The sequence below is a fragment of the Tachypleus tridentatus genome, chromosome 1, assembly GCF_004210375.1.
Source record: "Tachypleus tridentatus isolate NWPU-2018 chromosome 1, ASM421037v1, whole genome shotgun sequence".
In the NCBI taxonomy this organism is placed as follows: Eukaryota; Metazoa; Arthropoda; class Merostomata; order Xiphosura; family Limulidae; genus Tachypleus; species Tachypleus tridentatus.
Window position 1 is genome coordinate 102,123,347 of NC_134825.1, and position 20,503 is coordinate 102,143,849.

General features: G+C 32.8%; 1 protein-coding gene across 5 annotated transcripts in view; it reads right to left on the bottom strand.

Moving 5' to 3' along the window:
- The window catches only part of mRpL35 (mitochondrial ribosomal protein L35), a 31,020-nt gene extending 13,411 nt beyond the window's left edge, over positions 1-17,609 (bottom strand). Inside the window, exons 1-2 of one of the 5 annotated variants that reach the window (XM_076515509.1) lie at positions 17,551-17,609; positions 14,165-14,236 (exon numbers count right to left, since the gene is read on the bottom strand). The gene's annotated coding sequence lies outside the window, so the exon portion shown is untranslated. Of the gene's footprint in view, positions 1-216; positions 239-265; positions 354-7,363; positions 7,455-14,164; positions 14,237-17,550 lie in introns of those variants that run through there. The other 4 variants (XM_076515487.1, XM_076515518.1, XM_076515490.1 and 1 more) reach the window with 4 other exon arrangements.
- Between the last annotated feature and the right edge of the window lie 2,894 nt (positions 17,610-20,503).

Sequence of the window (20,503 nt, forward strand, 5' to 3'; positions counted from 1 at the left end):
TTCAGTCACTCTACTGAATTGGTTTCTACGTATATTAAATGTGTGATTTAAATATATTTTCTTGCACTAACCATAATCAAAGGTTATCATTCTGTAATCTTTAATATTCTTAACTCAAAATACCAAAGAATTTAATGACATCATCAAATTTTAATAATTATGCCAATATGAACATTAATATAAATAAAAAATGAGCAAAGACTCAAGACTAATTACTGAAATACTCCACTATTAACAGGTACGACCGGATATCATTAATAACAACCTTCAACTATCTCACTCTCTAGAATCCAAGTAACTAGTCTTTTCTTTACCCCAGTGTGGTTAATCTGTGTGTGGTACCCTATAAAAAAGTTTTTGTTTCAAAATTAAACACCAAGTTCACAACCTTTACATTGTCCAAATAACAAGTAGTGTAAAAAATGATAATGTAATTTACCTGAATAATATGATCAAAAGATCCTTAATATGTAAGTTTGATGTATAAAATAATTATGAATTTTTCCCATTTATGAGAAGTTTAGAATGTACCTTTAGCCAGATATATCCCAATAATTTTACAAATGTTCCACACAGTTCCTGTTTGCAGTAAATCAAATTATTATCAGATGGATTTTTAAAGGTTGTAATCATTGTAAAAGTTGTATATTCCAACAGCTTAAAATTCATAAAAGCCCTGTATCCAAGACCTCTGGAATTTCATATTTTATATAAATTATGGGTTTTCATCCCTATAAATGCTGTTTGATATAATGCAGCAGTGAATTATGGTAAACAGTACTTTTAGTAAACTTTTGTTTGAACTTCTATGGTATATAAATAATTTCCTTTGTCCAGTGCTGATGTTTTAGAGAAAGACCACTATTTTCAATCCCAGCAGTAGAGCTGAGCAATCAGTGATACTTGCTAATCAACTAATTGATGTACCCAATAACTGATTAATAGTGTTCCTCAAATTATTATACATATAAACAAAAAAAATTGGAGGTAGGTGCTCTACCCATTTCTCTATTTCTGTTCAGTAGTTTACCACAATAAAAATGATACTAAAGAAAACAGATAGCAGTGACTGTGCAAAAAACTGCTTTCTTTTCTGTCAGCAGTTCAACAACAACAAAAAAAAAAAAAAAGTCAGCAGTTTGAAATAACTTAGTTGTTTTGCCATAAAAAAAGACAGAGCAAACAAGTTTGGTGGCAATATTTTAATTCAGATAATTGGAATAATCTAAATTAGTAATAACTAGAAACCCTAATTCTGACTAGTTGATTATTTTCGTGACACTCAATTTAACTGATTACTGAAATAAATGAAAACTAATTTTGATTAATTGATTTTTTATGACAACCAATATAATAAGAATTTAAATTACCCAGTTCATGTGACACTAAATCATGTAATTTCTTCTCATAGGTAACCAATTAAATAACCCAGCTCTTCTAGTTTTATCACTGTCCAAATTACACTTAACAAACCATGCAATTCAACACCAATCATACATCTCAGACACCATTTTCATGGTTTTAGTAAATTATCTATCCATATATTTTCACCAATTTACATTTACATACAAAATATACACAATTTTCCAAATGGTCAAATTATTCAGAAATTAGTTTTTATAACATACTGGAAAGGATTCAGAGAAAGCTAGTAGGATGGTCCCATAGACAGAAGAGCTATTTTACAGAGATAGGTGAAGATTACTATTATTTTCTTATGATAAAGAAAGTGTGATGGTTTTAAAAGAGTATCAATGTGATCTATAAGATTAAAAATATTTTCATGAGCTAAGTCAAACTGAGTAACCTTAGATCTTACATACTAATTTTTACCATAATTCTGAATTTAATGAATTGATGAAATTTAGGTGCCTTCTCTGTTTGGAGCCCACCAACTGATCATTTTGACAATAACTCCAGCAATACAATAAATTGAAATAATTAAAAATAAAACATTATGTATTATTTATTTAGCAAATTCTGTGATACTAAACAATATTTTGTTGAATAAATCAAGTATGTAGTACAATTTAAAGCATCAACGTGAAACTCATCAACAAATTCTCGACTCTTATCTTTGTGAATTTTACGGAGAAATAGAAACAAAGATGAAATGTTATGTAAAAAAAAAGAATAAATAGAAAACAGATGAAAACATGAATTTGAAGTTGTACTAACTTCAAACCAAAATGGTTTCCACTTATGTTTAAATCTGTAACTGTCCCCTAAGACTAATTAAGTCTCAAAAATATGGGTGTCCAAAAATAAATCACATAGCTTTCAAACCTGCATTTCAGAATACAAAACATATATCAGCCACTAGAAAAGACTGTTTCAAAATTACTACAGTTTATTCAACCTTCTAAGTAAGCTATATACGGCTGTTGGTTGGTTTGGCATTTTATGGCACACAGCAGCAAGGCTATCTGCACCAAACATCTGGTAAATAGTTAACATTAAAGTTAGTAAAATTCATAAAAGGAAATTAAGGTAAAATAAAAAAAAATACAGATAGCATTAAAAACAATGTTTATATCTAGTCTACAGCAGTAAAAGAAAAACTAGAGTTACACAAGTTGTAAAGAACGTTCTGTAATATAACTGTAGTTATCATAACTCGCCATGAAGAGTAACAGGTAAATTCAAAAACCACCATCAGTCACTTGAAGTTGGCCCTTCCAGTGCTGGTTCCGAGCCATTTGACGTTATGGCCATTTTCAGAAAGTAAAGTAATAAAAGTTTTAAAAGACTTGTAGCAAAATTTTAATAATAACTTGCCAGGATGATTAATGGATAGTTCAAACAGTAGCATTAGTCATCTGAAGTTGGCTTTTCCAGTCCTGGATTCAAGTTATTTAACATTACGGCCATTTTCTAATTTCAAATCCATCTAGATGTACTTTGATTCTTAAAAGGGAATCACATTAAGAAAGGTCTAATATATAAATTAAAAACTTAAATAGAATTAAAAAGATTAATGGCCTTTAAAAGATTAAAAATGTTTCCAAGGTGAACAGTGTCACCATCACCAATAACACTAACATTATGGATAAATCTTGGGACAAAACATGTTTAAAATGGTGCTGTCGTTGAGAGTCATAACAACTCCAAGAAAGTAAAATGTGACTTATTGTGACCTTAGTGTTACACAGACAACATACTGGTGCATCGAATTAATTAATTTTCTTTAGTCATTCATAGTATGAAAACCATGATCACATAACAGGACAATTCTATTACCAATTTCAAAAAGATAATACAAAGGAGAATCTGCTCTTTCTATTGGTTACACGTATGTCCATCAATTGTGTAAGTTGATTAGCACACAATCTCAAAAATCAGACTTCACTGGTGGTTTATAAAGATTTATTGATATCTCTTCAGCAAGTCAAGAATGTTTGGGATTCAAATTCTAGATTCTTGCTTATAATTATGTGAAGTTTGATTGAAAACTGAAGCAGACTGTTTTTAATGTCATAGAATCTTGAGGTGAAAAATGAAAACCTAGATATGCCACATGACACAAAAATGAAGACTAAGAATGTTCTCCCTTCTGTTCACAGGATATGTTTAACACTTAACATCTACAAGAACAAGACCGTACTGAAGTGACAACAGCGAAGATAACACCAAAAAAATATAAATCATAATACAAGAAAAATACACATTTATATGATCCTTCAAGATCAAATTTGCACACTTTCCCTTGAGAAAAGTAAAGATTTAAATCAACCATTTATTTTTTAGGTTTTCGAGATGTGATTCAAAATTTGGTGACAAAACAATAATGTCATCAGTACAAGAACCTTATCAATGAGTCTTTGAAGGAGGTGCAGGAGCATTTTTAAAAACAAAAGGCATCACTTTGAATTCATAAAGTTTGTTATTAGTTACAAATACAGTTTTAGGCCTCTCTTCAATCTAATGAATCTTCCTCTTGTCATTTATAAGATGCAATGGATATTTATCAGTTTCTGAGACCTAGTTTAACTTTCTGTAAACCACACTGAACTGGACATACAGTTTTTGCTAACTACAGGGTGTTTGGAAAGTCACTGTGCAGTTTTTTCTGTTAATAAATATATAAGTGCATAGTGACTTTCCGAACACCCTGGATAAATACTGAAGAAGTCTGAGAAATGAAGGACTTTATCAATCCATCACAAAGCATTATATTCATTTTGTGAAGCACTTTGAATTTAGTAGCTAAAAGAATGTGGTTTACTAAATATTAGTTTTTCATGGTTTCAATGCTACGTTCAGCAAAATCTACAAGTCCAGGCTTACCACTAAATTTATTAGCATACCTCTATAATGTCTCCTTTAATTCTTCACTTAATACAATTTAGATGCAAGCAGAGAATTTACTGATCACTATTTCTTTATTTCTGCATAACATTTATTGCAATGACAACTTTCATAAAGTCCATATTAATTTTTTTCTGTTTAATAAAATCTAAGCCAATGAGATATTGTCAAATCCTTTACAACATGTGACTGTTCATAATACTATTTTCTAATGATAACTTAGCCACATAATTTTATTTAAGTCTATGGTGGTGAAAAGAAAGAAGTTATATCTCTCACCAACAAGTTTGTTACATAATGTGTTAACATCTATTCCCACCCAGTCAAAACTACAAACGTTTGCTTCTAGCTTGACACATTAGCTTCATTAATCTCCATTATAACTCACATAATATACTTATAACTTAACTTTCCATTATTGTTTAACTTATTGCTAGAATACCAACTTGAGAGCATCCAAAATCAACCAAAGAACTCCAAAATACCTCTACCTCTCAGAAAACAAGTCCTTGTTCCATCATTATTTATATGAAATAAAGATATTATTACCACAGTACTATAAATAAAAAAATTATTCAACACAAGTTTTACAAAATATCAGAAAATCAATAATTAATTACTGCCTAGCTAGAACTTTGCTACTAAATATCACAATCTCTAATTTCAAATATAAGGATTCAAAAAGACAACATTGTTAATCAGATAACATGGAATGATAACTACAATAACAGATTAGGCAAAAAAACTTAATTAACTTACAAAAAACAACAACAATATAAAGAACTTCTCCAAACATCTCACAATTAAAGAGGATGCAAGCACTTGCAATAATCTGTTTCTTCTATTATAAGAAACAAGCTTAGTGTGTATTATTCATACTAGGGAAACCTCATATTAGTGTCTTAATATAAAACCAACTTAATATTTAATACACACTACTCTCAAATTTTAGGTTGAGGTCAATATGTATTTCAAAAATTCTAACAGTACCATTAATAGTGGTTAAAGAGAGCTAGCATATAAGGCAAATAGAAATATAGCTGAACTAAATAACAGACAAATTAAATACACAAGCAACAAACAAAAATATAGTTAAAAATAAATAAAAATTGCTGACAAAATTACTTTGAAAAGTACAGGCTATTTAATCTCAGGAGGAAAAGTTTTTAGTAGTAGTTTTATAAGATTATTTGGTAAGATATGTAATAAAAAAGACCTTGTTTATTAATATACATTTTTTTTTTGGATGTAGGTGTGAAAGGATATCTATGAAGATCCAAATAGTTATTTTGTTAGTTGTATAAGTTTAGCCTAATGGTAACCAACTTTAAAGAAAAAAAAATCATTATTATTAGTACAGCCTATTTATTTTTTAAACTGTATTTCACAAGAAGTACTATAAAAAACATTTAAGTTACACTGAAACAATGCTAATTCAGATTTATTGTTAACTTCTAATATAGAAATGGTTGAGAAGATTCAGACTGGAGAAACTCTGCATGTAATTGATCATTGTTTGCTAGGTTTGATGTATTGCTGAGTATGGACATCAAGAAGAATGTAATGTTGGTTACAATTTTAAAGAGTGAATCTTAAATGAATGAGACAAAGAATATCTATTGCTAACTGTACAACTGAATTACAGATATTTATCAAATATGGATTTTTTTTTAAATAGATGGAAAGGTTTTTGTACCAAAACAGGTAAAGATATTTGAAATTATTTTCTATAGAGAAAACTAGTAGTAGTGAGATGTTTAAGACTGTTAAGAAAATTTATAATAATGATGCATCCATTTTTTTGTACTTTATGGAAGAAAGTGGTAGCAAAAGGGAGGCAAATATAATTTTCAGTTGAATATGGATCACTTTTCATCTAAGATTTTTTTTTTTAATAATAGGGTGGTTGACTTTTGGAATTGATTGCATTCAGATAAGGTGAATATAGTATATTTAAAGGAAGGCTTGGTAACTATTTAATGATAACAGATGGCTTTCAGTTGTTTTTGTTGTTTTTTACATTTAGTGTATGGGACAGCTTAAGTTCCTTGTTGATCTTAAATTTTATATTAAAATTAATTAGACAATTAAAAAGGTCTAACCCTACATGCATATTCTGTGTAATGTTACAATTCACATCAGGGGAAGATTAAAAAAAATCAGAAATGGAGAATGATGAGGTTTCTTTCCCCACAAAATCAAGTGAAATCTGTTGAAGTGAGTCATTTACAGGTATAAAGAATGCACATATATATATATATCACATGATGTTTTGGGACAACATTGGGCATGTTGGTCCATCTTAGCTGCTCCATTCACAAATCTAATTTTTAAACAAGTCTTAAAGCTAGCCCTTTTCATTCACATAGTTATCATGCTTTTTCTTAAACTGACTTAAATTTACTGCCTTTATAACATTTGAAGGCAACCCAGTCTAAAGGCCACCCATCCTATTTGGAAAATAAAATAAGCTTAAATAAAGATGACTACTACCTTGTCTGAATCTATATTAGCATCCCCTAGTTCTATAATTCCTGCTGTTAAGTATTAAAAATGTTGATGCACTATCACTGGTCCAGAATTTCATGCTAGCCTATACTACTAAATAGTAAATTATTAAAAAGTCCTTGTAACTCTTGAGTGAATCTAAAGAACTGTATATTCTAAAATAATTCATATGTTAGAGATTAGTAATATTAATTGTAATAGCACTGTATTCCAAGTCTTTCTGGCTACAATTTAAAATCTATTTCAGGTAAATTAGGAAAAATTATAAAACCAAATCCAGAACCTGGTTTATGAGCTATTATACATTCAATGTATTTAACATTTTAAATTTTGTTAAACAGGTACGAAATACATAGGTTGTCTAAATTCAGATTATCGTCTTACAACAGGGCAACTGTAAAAATGAGTAGCCTAACTTAAATAATTGACTATTTGGTATGTTACACTTAAACAAACACAATGACAATGAAGTTATAATTTTGACAAATTTCGTACATCTTTCTACATAAATACAGGTTCAAATAATTATCTATATAAATCAAATTACCGAAGTTATAGTTTTTACAAACGCTAGATTTTCCACAAAAACCACTCAATTATAGAACATAATTTCCGTTTCCTGTTCTGTGTACAGAGTCCTCTATTATAAATTAAATGTGTATATTAACTTACACTTAGATTTAGTTTGATTTTTAGTTAAGCGCAAAGCCACACAAACTTGCTCTGTCCATCACCCTATTGTAGAAGTGTAAGACTAGAGAGAAGGTAGCTTGTCATCAACACCCAGCGCCAACTCTTGGGCTACTCTTTTACCAACAAATAGTGGGGTTGACTGTGACATTACAACGCCCCCACGGCTGAAAGGGTAAGCATGTTTGGTGTGACCGGGGTTCGAACCCGTGACTCTCAGATTACGAGTCAAACGCCTTAACCCACCTGGCCATGTCGGGGCTCCAAAAAGTTTTGATATAAATGAATAAAAACCCTATAACCCAAGCAGACTTTTCTTCTTCACGGGCAGATTGACTGTGTAGTGATCTCTTGTGCACAAAAAGGTTGAGAAACCTTGTATTAATGTCATTAAGGTAAAAGCAAAACCCCAGATATTGACTTTTAAAACATATCATTAGCAATGAAGGTCCAGTTTGATTAAACTTTATCGGTAAAGGTGGATATTACCTTTTAGTACAAATGGGGTCCATATGGACCCCGCATATATTTAATGATCATAATGTTGAAGCTATGATTTGTATGTTGAAAAGTTAGCATTATACAGATAAACTGTAAAAAAAGACTGAGTACCTTAAGTATATAATATGTGATTTATTGTTACAAAATATGAAATTTACTTATATACATTTTTTTCGTATTTAGACAAAACTTGTCATCGACATATATTTCAATAATACATGGCCACTTCTCTGATTGACATCTCACAGTTAAAACTAACAAAATACTGAACACACAGATTTCTCGAATATGTAACGAAAAACACTAAATTGTACAAAAATGTGCTAGGAGTCAGAACCGACCTAAGGGTGGTCGAACTAAGTCAAACTTTGTTTCAGAGTTAAACTAATGCTAAATTTTGGATAACATGTAAACAAAATTTATTCTGAGTAAACATAAAGTGTTTCTCATGTCTTTTACCAGTCATTTTACGAACGCTCATCACACCGTACACTGGGTGTAATCAGCGCGGACATGGTTTTCACATGTTGTACAGGTTTGACGGATTTTCTGTCCGCGATTCTTGGGCAAATATAATCATCGTTTTTTTTTTGTTGTTGTTGCTGGAACATCTTGACCAGTGTGCTGTCTTGTGTTACATATAGCTTTCTCTACCCATACCAGCCGTTTTTACACATATATTTTTCTCTACAAGCGAGTTTTCTCGCCATCACGAATCCTAGACCTACAGAGGCAGATTTGGCGCTTTTCTGCATTGCACGGGGATTCTGAAGACGTCTCTGAAGTGGGTTGTGCTCATTACTTCACTTCAGACCTAAATAGGTAATCACTGTTTATCACAATGGATAACCTTAGTGAGTCCATACACACAATGCCTGATGAAGACACAGAGCTCCAAATCTGTATATTACTTGGGGTCCGCATGGACCCCATGCAACCTTTTAGTCACAAAAATTATTCGACTGCAAAACATCCAAAGTTTTACTATTTTTGTGTCAGAGGATGATAATGTGACAATTATCAGAAAAATAAATCCTGCTCCAGTAACCTCGCAGTAAATGAATATCTCTCCAGACCCAACCGACCCCACACTCCTTCAACCAATATAATAGGTGTTTGGTCGTGTTTCCGGGGTATGGGAGGATCAGGTGTTAACTGTACCTCTTCCTTCCTCCTGACAGTTATGTTATAGATGAGTCACAAAATGAGATCAGGGATCAAACACTTCAGGGGTTATAATACCGATTCTATTTCCCTCAAAAGTTACAGAGGTTATTATATGCAATTTTGGTGTTTATTCTTTACCTTTGCATTCTATACAATAATTTCATGAAGTTTCTTTTCTCTCGCAGCTAGAGGGTGTGAGGTTTTACCTGAATTGAGAAATAAAAATGTTAAGTACACGAAGTTCATACCTTTTCCATCATTCAGAATTGTATATATTAATCCATTAATGGTAAAAATGAAAATATTGAATTATTAAAAGTAGATAAAGCGCAAGAACCAGACAATGTTTTTCACCATGGTTTAAAGGCATTTAAATATTAAATATTCAAGTAATTACAATTATTTTTTTAACGAACCTTAGTATAATTCGTGCAATCAATTACAGAGAGAGTAACATAAGCTTCTTGTACTTTACCAGTTAAAACACTTTATAATAATAATAACCATTTGTCGGTGGGCCATTTCATAGTTTTGGCAACTTTCTCAAAATGTTGGAAATATTTATCAACATCTTTTGCAGTAAGTGGTGGTACTTTAACATTTCTATTTTAGCTCAAAGTTGCTATTTGACATTTGGATATTTAACTTATCTTTATCACTCAATTATGATTGGCTAGTGGTGATACTATAGTATTCTCACATTACTTCCTCAGACAACAAATCATGATCAAATTGAACTAATATTTAAATTTTAATTCATTTCAAATTTTATCCCCGATTCAGATCTTGAACACAAGCCTCCAATTTATTATGTTACGTATTATAATTTGTCTTGGACGAGTCTCTGATTTATTATGTTATGTATTACGATTTCAAATAGCCTGAAACTGAGGGAAATTGTAATCTAAATTTAGAAGTTAAAGTAATTAAATGTCGAGATGCACCAGGTTTATGATATTTGCCAATAAGACTGATACATACAATTTTCTTTCTTAACACAAATATATTTTTATATACAAGCAATAATACAACCTATAGTAACAGGTATTAAAATCAGTTGTTATAAATAATGATTTATAAACAAAAGTTTAACAGAGTGACAAACAGTACTGAGTCTTCTGTCTGGTATGGTACTGAATACTTTATCGACAGTTCACAATGAGCGAATTAATTCTGTGTTGATACTGGTTCATTTCATTTGACGAGAAGCTAGTTAGCTTCTTCAATGAGCACACGTGAGTTTTTCATCAACGACGATATGTAATGTTTTTGTAGAAATACTAACGTATGAAGTTAATTCATTGAAGTTAAATGGTTTGTAACGATCCAAATCTATAAACGTTCTTGAATTATTAGTTTCCCGATTAATAAGCGTTCATTACAATTGTAGTTTTCGAGGTTTACAGTAAACCAACAATAATATACAGTATCACCGACTCTTGCAATGGCTACTGTTTATATTGTTTTTGTTTTGAATTTCGCGCAAAGCTACTCGAGGGCTATCTGCGCTAGCCGTCCATAATTTAGCAGTATAAGACTAGAGGGAAGGCAGCTAGTCATCACCACCCACCGCCAACTCTTGGAATACTCTTTTACCAACGAATAGTGGGTTTGACCGTCACATTATAACGCCCCCATGGCTGGGAGGGCGAGCATGTTTGGTGTGATCGGGATTCGAACCCGCGACTCTCGGATTACGAGTCAAACGCCTTGATACGCTTGGCTACGCCGAGCCCCCTACAATTTATAATAGTTTGACGAAATTTTCTAAATTTCCTTCAGCAACAATCCTGTTGATACATAAGTGATTTCTTAAAATATATGTTGTTGATTCGTACACTCGAGAACTTTCTACAGATTTTGGAAACAGGCAGGAATTTCGCAGTTAAGATTTAACAGTATAAATTACCTGCATTTCTAAATATATATTTAACTGAAACAAACATCGATATTAATATAAATAAACAACAGTAAATCCGTTACAATGTCTTTGTTGGCTACATATATCTGGAGTACCATAACGTGTCGATCTAGCTGGTAGTTGAAAGAAAATTTGCACCACATGTTGAGTTAATACATTATGGTCCTGTTGGATACCAATTTTTGGGACTAGAACATGTTGCTGAAATATCGATCGAATGAAGATAAATTACCATGAACTTATTTGGTAACACATTGTACAGAGGTTTTTTTTTCTCAGTGGCTCAGAAAGGCCGAGGTAATGTCTATCTTTGAGGCCCATGACTTTAATAACACTGGAAAAAACAATGATGCATGAAAACAAAATAAGATAATTATTAGCCCCCCAAAAAAGTGAAACATAATTTGAATATTTAATTACTGTATATAATCTAGTCAAAAACATCTTAGGTGTGAAAAAGGTGTGGCCCAAAAAGGATTAAACGTGTGACGTAAAGGAATGAAATCAAAATTGGCAGCCATGCTGGTAGCTAGAAATATAGCACTGATAAGTATTTTACAGTAAATGTTTATTCATTAGTTAGCTAAGCTGCGTATTTTGTTTTACCCACCCACCATGCCCCAAGTTAAACTCTTTTTGTTTCACACCTAAAGTGTTTCTGATAAGATATCATGACATGTTGTCAATACAAACCAACAAACCACACCGAGTAAGAAAATGATACTCGATAGTAACTAACATTAACTTTACAACTGCAATCCTAAAGCTAATGTTGGTTACTATAGTTGGAGACTTTTACAGAACCAACCACAGTCTTTAAAATATATGGTGGAATTTTGCCTCTCTGAAACGATATTAATAACTTTCAACAAATAGAGGAACTGGTTATCACATTATAATGCCCATATGGGTGAACGGACGAGCGAGCATGTTTGGTCTAAAGGGAAGTTGAACCCAGGACCTGCAGATTGTGAGTCCAGTGTCCTAGCCACTTGGCCATGCCAGACCCTTAGGAAAAGTGAGCCCTATGCTTTCAGTCATAAGTGCATAAGTTCCATTAATGATATTCGTTAGAAAGGTTAATACATGTAAGATACAGGTTTATTATTATGTTGGCGTACACTAAAATTTGGTCAAAATTGAGCGGTTTTTGTTGAATAACTTTGCACATATGGTTCATATTCAGAGAAAATTTGATATCTAGTTGTAAGTTGTAAAGATATATTAATACAAAATTTAACAAGAATCCATAAAAATTAAGTATGTTTTTCGATTAGATATATTTACTGTATTTTCAGTGCAAAGAAAAAAAGGAAGAAATTCAATGAAATTTGAGATTTCATATCTCGTGTATTTCTTAATGGAATGCCTTGAAATTTGGCATTTGAAGTAAAAGTACAGTACAGCACATCAACTGAAAGTATAAGATAGTTCAAATTGCTACATTCCGAGCTATAAAAAGCTATCCTGTGTCATGATTTGCAACTCTAAAACGAGAGTATGTTTCACATTTTGGTTCCATCGAGAGGCACATAAAAACAAGTCGAGAAACTTAAACGCAAAATAACAAATGAATGAATAAAATAACAATAAATGTGTTTAAATTTGAGCTCTACTTTGAGCTTGAGGGTCGGGCAAAACGGCCCTCCTGCTCTCTCTTCTAATTAGTCCTAGTTGTACTAATAATCATGACAGTAGTGGCTTACGTATAAACCAGCTTGTTGAACTCTGCTATTGTACGAAAAATATTCGTATACACCAGATGTGGCATGTATATTGTAGTTGACATATTTTTACATACCTGTTTGCTTTCACTCACATGTTCTTAGATACTGTAATTCAAGTTAAAATATTAATAAAATAAACTGAATTTTTGGTGTTAAAAATAAATAAAAATGTGTTATTAATACGTGCCTTAATTTTAATTTGTAAAAAAAAATGATGGTAAGAAAAATTAACTTTCATAATCTATTTCACACAAAATCAATCGCTTTTCAAGCAATGATTAAATAAATAGCGCCTAAAGTTTTAGATCAATATCATAGCTGATGAATCCTGGCAGTAAGCGAAAGGCCACGTCGGAACTGAATATAGCATAATATTACATACTTTTTTTTTTGTTTTCAATCATAAGTTATTAAATTTCCATTAACGACATTGGTTACAAGTGTTAATATATGGAAAATATAGGTTTATTATTACTTGTAATTTTTATCATGTCTCCGCTGGTAAGTTTTTTATTGTTTCTTCTTCTTCCAAACACCTTTTCATAGACCGTCATTCCTTCTTGGTAAATTAACTTGAACTTGGTAGAGCTATGCCTCAATCAAATACGCTCAAACATGGTTTTCATATTCTTGATTTAGGCCTTTCTAAGAATTTTAAGGGGTCAAAAGTCAAAGAACCCAAAAAATGTATATTTCGAGCACCTGTGCGGCAATATCTACAGCAGTCAAGATAAAAATTATTAAAAGACCAGCACACTGACACACAAAAAGCATTTGGATTTGCTCGTTTTGAGACTTTTCTGGGGGGAGCTCATATAAAAGCGTAATTTCGGGGTTTTGGGTCAATTACACAGCAATAATTTGGCCAACTGACATCGCATTTGATATAAAGATACTTTTCTACAAGCCCCACACATTGAAAAACACAAGATTGGCAATGTTGGGATTGCTTGGTGGAGATATGTTTACTATAAGGCTTATTTTATATTGCTAGCTCAGTTTATGTATTTAGGACCAATCTAGATCTCCTAAGATGGCCGAACCTCAGGAAATATTACTGAGTTTATGGGTAAATATATCTTAACAGCTAAGGTACCCAAATGAGGAACTGACGAATGCTAATCATTATAAATGAGAACGTAAGAATAGTGGTTTAAATCAGATATACTCATTACTGGATTAACATTTCTTACCTACTTATACCCCCCAGTGGCACAGTAGTATGTCTGCGGACTTACACACTAAAAACCGGGTTTCGATACCCGTGGTGGGCAGAGCACAGACAGTCCATTGAGTAGCTTTGTGCTTAATTCTAAACAAACAAACAAACAAAAAAACTTACTTATGTAAACTGCGTGTTTTGACCAAATGGTAGCTTTCACCTGCAGCTCTCCAATCCTTGACTACTTGCGACCTTTAAAAAAACCTTTGAAGCAATATTTCTATATCTCTCACTCTTTAAATTACTAATACTGCCTTAATATCAAAGATTAAAAACAAGTAATAATGGTACGTTGAGATGTTAGAAATCATACACTTAATTTCCTGAGAAAACTAACAAAATTTCAAAATAAATTTCATGTAAAACAAATTTACTATAACAGCATATTTGGCATGGTTTTCCTATTAACAACTATCTTAGTGTTATCAAACAACTAATAAAAATAATACATATTCGAACACTGATAATAACACTGAATGAAAAAGATATTAAAAGTATATGAAACTGCGTGAAGAGCACCCAAGAAAATATACAAAAAATGAAAAATATATGCAGTCATGTGAAAAAGTTAAAACACCCTATGAAAGCCTGTGTATTTTTGTAACATTTTTGGATATACAGATATTTAATCTCAACAATTCAATTTTAACAATACTGACAGATTATAGGAATATAACTAAACAATTAAAACTGAAGAAAAGACTTTTCAAGATATTCTGTAAACGTAATTCTACAAAAATGCATATTCTAACTGAGGTAAAAGTAAGGACACCCTACCCCCTAATAGCTAGTGTTACCCCCTTTGGCTAAAATAACTGCAGTGAGACGCTTCTTGTAGCCATCTACCAGTCTCTGACATCGGTTTGAAGAAAGATTGCCCCACTCCTCAATGCAGAATTCTGTCAGCTGTGAGATGTTTGAGGGGTTTCTTGCATGTACAGCCTGTTTCAAGTTACCCCACAGCATCTCAATGGGACTAAGATCTGGGCTTTGACTCAGCCATTCCAGGACTCTCCATTTCTTAGTTTTCAGCCAGTCCTTGGTGGATTTACTAGTATGTTTTGGGTCATTGTCGTGTTGCAGGGTCCAGTTCCGCTTCAGCTTTAATTTTCGTACAGATGGTCTCACATGATCCTCAAGCACCCTCTGATACACAGTAGAATTCATGGTGGATTCTATGATTGTGAGCTGTCCAGGTCCTGCTGCAGCAAAGCAGCCCCAAACCATAGCACTTCCACCTCCATGCTTCACAGTTGGTATGAGGGTTTTTTCCTGGAATGCTGTATTTGGTTTACGCAAAACATTTCCTCTGTTCTGGTGTCCAAATAATTCAATTTTGGACGCATCTATCCAAAGAAAATTATTCCAGAAGTCCTGGTCTTTGTCTACATTCTCTCTGGCAAACTTCAGTCTGGCCTTGATGTTTCTCTTAGAGAGCAAAGGTTTCCTCCTTGCACACCTCCCATGCAAGTTAAACTTGTGCAGTCTTTTTCTGATTGTAGAGGCATGCACTTTCACATCAACAGTAGCCAGAGCCTGCTGTAGGTCCCGTGATGACATGTTAGGGTGTTTGGAGACCTCTTTTAGCATCTTGCGGTCTGCTCTCGAGGTGAACTTGCTTGGACGACCAGACCTGGACATGTTGGCAGTTGTTTTGAAAGCCCTCCACTTGTTGACTATTTTCCGGACAGTGGAATGGCTGATTTCAAAATATTTTGGGATGTTTGTAAATCCCTTACCGGACTCATAAGTTGCTACAATTTTCTTTCTGAAGGCCTCAGACAGCTCTTTTGCTCTCACCATGGTGCTCACTCTCACTTCAACAGTCAGGAGCACACCAAACTAAATGTCTGAGGTTTAAATAGGGAAAGCCTCATTCAAAATGCTGAGTAACGATCTTCTAATCATGTGCACCTGGTGTAATACACCTGTGTGTAAGTTGAGCCATTTTAAGTTGGAATAAATGTGGGGGTGTCCTAACTTTTTCCTCAGTTAGAATATGCATTTTTGTAGAATTACATTTACAGAAGATCTTGAAAAGTATTTTCTTCAGTTTTAATTGTTTAGTTATATTCCTATAATCTCTCAGTATTGTTGAAATTGAGATTTAATATCTATATATCCAAAAATGTTACAAAAATACACAGGCTTTCATAGGGTGTCCTAACTTTTTCACATGACTGTATAAGGATAACTAATGCAAGGCAAAAATAAACTATGATTATAGAAGCTAATATGATAAATTTATTAATAAGAATATCAAAAGTATTGAAAACTTGTTCCAAGTGGTAAAAGTCCACAGATAAACCGCTGTGCCACCGGGATGACAAAGGATTTGTATGATATAAATTCTAACAATCAGTGCAAGATAAGCATGATGGTGATCACACGAAAAAAATGCAAAATAATTGATAATAAGCAATAAACAGTATGAAAAAGACATGATCAAAAAGAGAAAACTAACTCGATCTGAATAAAGACACGTGGTGGAAAATACTGTGGACAAAAATCGATGGAATAATAAGATAGCGAAAAGTACATGAAAGCCATTGTTGAAGATAAAAGAAGAAAGTATACAAAATGCCTTCTTCAGGTTTGTACGACTAGTGGGTGCAGATCCTATGTTCAAAATAATGACTAAGATATTAAATAGCTATGATTTTCGTTACAAATATGTTGTGGTACAGGTTTATCTGTGTTGCCCTTAATAATGCGTCATCTATGTTTATTTTACAAGTTTCGCATAAACTTAACAAATGTCATCTGTGTAAAACCTTTCCTTTCACGTTTACAAAAATTCTGTGTCAAACTTCATAATGATTATCGGGGCTAGTCGTCTCTAATTTTGAAGTGATAGACTTGCAAGTAACATAGTTGTAATGATTGTTTTTGAATTTCGCGCAAAGCTACACGAGGGCTATCTGCGCTAGCCGTCCCTAATTTAGCAGTGTAAGACTAGAGGGAAGACAGCTAGTCATCGTCACCCACCGCTGACTCTTGGGCTACTCTTTTATCACCGAATAGTGGGCTTCACCGACACATTATAACACCCCAACAGCTGAAAGGGTGAGCATGTCCGGTGTGATGGGGATTCGAACCCTCGACCCTCAGATTACGATTCGAGTTTTTTAACCACCTGGCCAAGCCGGGCCAGTAAGATAGTTAGTGAACATCACCCACAGCTAACTTTTGTGCTAATCATAACATATCGAATCGTAGTAAAATTTTACCATTACTCTTACAGCATGCTTTTCTTTTTTAGCAGCAACGAAACATGAACCACGAACATTAAATTCACGTTTGATACGCTAATTACTCGGCCACGTTCAGCCCGAATAAAACAGCTTAATGGACGGAACATAAAAGTTGGAGAAAGGATGGTAATAATGGGTGAGTAACTAAAAATGAAAATATGTAAGATTGTAAGTACCTGACGTGGTAGGCTTCTCACGGTAAAAACGGGTGACAATATAAAGAAATTTTGAGAAATAGTTAGTGAAACTTACCAATTAAAAGTTACGAAAAAATTAAAACTGATGCTTGGTTCTGTCTTGTTGATAATAATTTCACCTAAAATGTCAGTCATGTAACTCTCACACAAACTAGGAATGTGTCCTTGAAAGTGGAAAAGTATCCAGTACTCAACAAATTGGCAAATAAAAGACACGTGTGAGTTTCTATGGCACATAAAGAGTGAACACGATTAGTCAGCGTAACGTGCAAGTTTTGTTAACCTCAGAAATGTGCCAACTAAACAGTCATATATATATACATACCGTCTATACACACAAAAAAAAACTTTACAGCTGTGGAAACATTCATCTAATCAAAAACATTATTTAGCAACTTGGGACATTATGGTAGGTGAAACAAAATACTCTGTCTAGCCAACTACTGAATGTACATTTGCTGTACAATTCTTATCAATGCTACAAGTTTAGCTACCAATTTGTCCTCCAATTTTTATTTCATTACTTTACGTTGCACACTAAATCATTTTTTGGTCGCACCTTATTTTTTCATACATAAGGTGTTTTTGATTAGATATCATGACGTTTTGTGAATACACATCAACAAACCATAGCAAGTAAGAAAGTGACACTCGATAGTAACCAACACCAGCTTTAGAATCGCAACACTATTATTCGAAACAGACCTTTACTTTACAGAGCCAACCAGAATCTTTAAAATATATAGTGGTATTTTTTCCTCACTATTCCTTCATAGCAACATCATGGAATTTAGATTAATAGTTTTTATCATCACCTCCATGCAATCGGTAAAAACGTACTACACATAATTAGTTGTGCTAATTGTCTAAGTCAATATAACGTGAAACTAAACGCCCTTTAATTAGGAGAGTTTCACAAAACTTGCCAAATGTGTGCTGAAAAGTTGGTAATGAATATTCAAAAATGACCGTCCACTGTTATAATTATTTTGAAAATTTGAGCTAGAAACTGCTAATCGAGTTTGTTTGGTCAAACCAATACTTATGTATCAAAACTTGCTTTCATCTTATAGTTTTGCTTCTCTAAGTTAACAAATCTTTAATATGAATGCAAATAACTAAATACGGTCCATTTTTACTATTAGGTGTACACATTTTGGACCTGTAGCGCTCAAATATATTCGTCAAATATGAGCAGTTTTTGTTATATAACTTTGCACTTGTGGCTTATAGTTATACCAAATGAGGCTCATAATTGTAGGTTGAAAGGATTTATCATTGTACTAAGTTTGAAAAAAAATCCATAAAAGTTAAATATATTTTTCTATCAAATAAAATTTCTGTACTTTTGATGAGAATAAGAAAAGAATAGGAAGAAAGTACAGCTAAGCTGTAAACGTTATATCTTAGATATTTCTTAATGGATTACCTTAAAATTTGAAGTAAGAGTCGAGGTGAACACTTTCAATGAAAATATGTGATAATTTGAAGTGATACAGTCCAAGAACAAGAAGGTGGAATATTATTAAATTAATAACACACAGCGTGTCCTGCAGCAGGTTGTTTTGGCCGCACGACACACTACCGTGTATCTTGATATTCAGAGATGATACATTAAATATTTATCGCGTCATTTAATAAAATAATTTTAGAGGTGCAGAAACCTGAACTGTGAGAGAAAGTTACATAAAGAGTTATTATGTCACTCATGATGACAATTAAAACTGATGGAAAATTAAGACTTCTCTTTTACTGGGTGCATCAATCTAAATATATCCTGTAAGATATGAAAACAAATATAGAAATAGGAAAATTAGTTCAGTCGGATTAAAACTATACCGATTTTCCCAATAATTTGGTTTATGAAATTCTGAAATAAGAGGAATATGTTTATGAAAAGAAAAATGGGATCTACTACTGAAAAAACTGCAAAAGGAAAGCAACGTCGAAATGTTATCACATCCTACTATATACAAAAAACTTTCCTGTAATATTCTGTGGTTCAAGGATTATCTACGCAATTCAAGTTGAGGAAGAGTTGAAATGCAACTCAACGATCGATAAACCAGGGTGAGTATAATGCATACAATGCTGTTACTGTTTAAGAAAATTTGATGTATGTACAGTGATCGAATTACACGTTGCCTCTTGGAAGAGTTGCTAAGATATATATTTAGCTATTAATAGATACTACAAATTCCCTTTGTTTATCTTTACATATACTTAACCACAGTTTAAAGCAAAAACATTCAGCACCGAAAGCATTATTGAAAATGGGGCTCCTGTCTCTTATAATGGTTTGTTTGTTTTTGAATTTCGCGCATAGCTACACGAGGGTTATCAGTGATAGCTGTCCTTAATTTAGCAGTGTAAGACTAGAGAAAAGGCAATTAGTAATCACCATTCACTGCCAACTATTGGGCTATTCTTTTATCAACGAATAATGGGATTGACCCTCATTTTGTAACACCCCCACGGCTGAAAGGACGAGCATGTTTGTTGTGACGAGGATTCGAACCCGAGACTCACAGATTGCGAGTAGAGCGCTTCTAACCACTTGGTCATACCACGTCTCTCTTATAGGGGAGCTTAAGCTCTCTTACCGGGAATTTCGAACTCTTATGTACATGACACCGTTTTATTCTTTTTACATGTTATATAATGTAAAATTGGGGTTACCTCTGGGGAAATAAAGAAGGTTCTGAATGACCACTTTATTATTTACTGTTTCACTATTATTCACCTTTACAACCCTTGTTTCTAAAAATTAAAAACTGGTTCTGCAGACACATCCCTAACTAAAACACACCATCTAGATTCTAGAAGAACCTGAATCTTATATTTTATACTTCTGTAGCCTCTTGCAGAATGTTAACTTGAATTTCAGATATTCATTTTTAAAATGAAAACATTACCTTGGTGTCAATTATTAATCATCGTCATTTGAACAAGAAAATAATGTTTCTAGAAAACCACTTACTTTGTTTTCTATTTGAACCAAAGATAAA